Below are 1,132 nucleotides of genomic sequence, written 5' to 3' on the forward strand. Positions count from 1 at the left end.
AAATCTCTGTTTTATTTATGTATAAGTTGACTTTACTGGTGATTTTTATCATGATACTAAGTAGCAAAGACTTATTCCCAAATGTCAGTATGTTTTGCCTATAAAGGAAACATATAGCATTATTTCAAATGTCCTCTGTACTAATGATAGCAAGGTAGCTACACTATTAAACACATTCATAAATCCATGTGAAAATGATTCCATTGTTGTTGTCTAACCTATAGGGTAAAATATATTCTTGTTACTTATTTACAATAGTAGCATTTTGGATCATGAATATTCAGACATAACAAAAAATGAAAAGGGAGTTCACAATGGTATTTATTGTGTACAAAATCTCAAGGCTAAACTACCCCTCTTTATGAACCACTTATTAGTTGAAAATCAGTATTTTCTCAATGTGACTCAATCACCAGTTCCAAGATACTCACTTTGGACCAGGCACTTTGTGAAGACCTGCGGATATGTAGATTAATAAGTCTTAGAACTCCAGGGGTCCAAAATAAAGAGAAAAGGTAGATACATACTCATCCATTTATAAATTATATGTGCTGTGAAAAATATCCACAAAAGAGATCATGAAAAAGCAAAGAGGAAGAAGGATTTATTGGAGAGTTATAATTTGAGTTAGACTCAAAGTAAAAGTACTTGGTTTAGATATTTTCTTACTGATATAGGAGCACAGAGATTTCAAGAAACAGTATCAGAAAAGACCCAACTCATTTGTGGCAATGGTGAATAGTCCAGTTGCTGGAACACAGGGTAGAGATTAAGTAGTGGGTAACATGGAGGATTAAAAAGGTAAATTGAATCCTTTTATGGCAATCTGTAGGGTCAATGCTAAAATTACCAAAGCGTGTCCATTCATAATGGAAATGTTATGGGATGATTTTAAGAAAAGAAAGGCATGACTCACTTCCCTTTTTAGAAAAAGATGGTTCTGACTTACGAAACAAACAAATTATGAGGTAAAAGGGAAAGCTTTAAAGATTTACCATATGATGGGGCACCTGGGTGGCTCAATCAGTTAAGGGGCCACCTTCAGCTCAGATCATGATCCCAGGGTTCTACGATGCAGTCCTGCATTGGGCTCCCTGCATAGCAGAGAGCCTGCTTCTCTCTCTCCCTGAGC

This window comes from Meles meles, chromosome 14 (assembly GCF_922984935.1).
Source record: "Meles meles chromosome 14, mMelMel3.1 paternal haplotype, whole genome shotgun sequence".
Classification (NCBI taxonomy): domain Eukaryota; kingdom Metazoa; phylum Chordata; class Mammalia; order Carnivora; family Mustelidae; genus Meles; species Meles meles.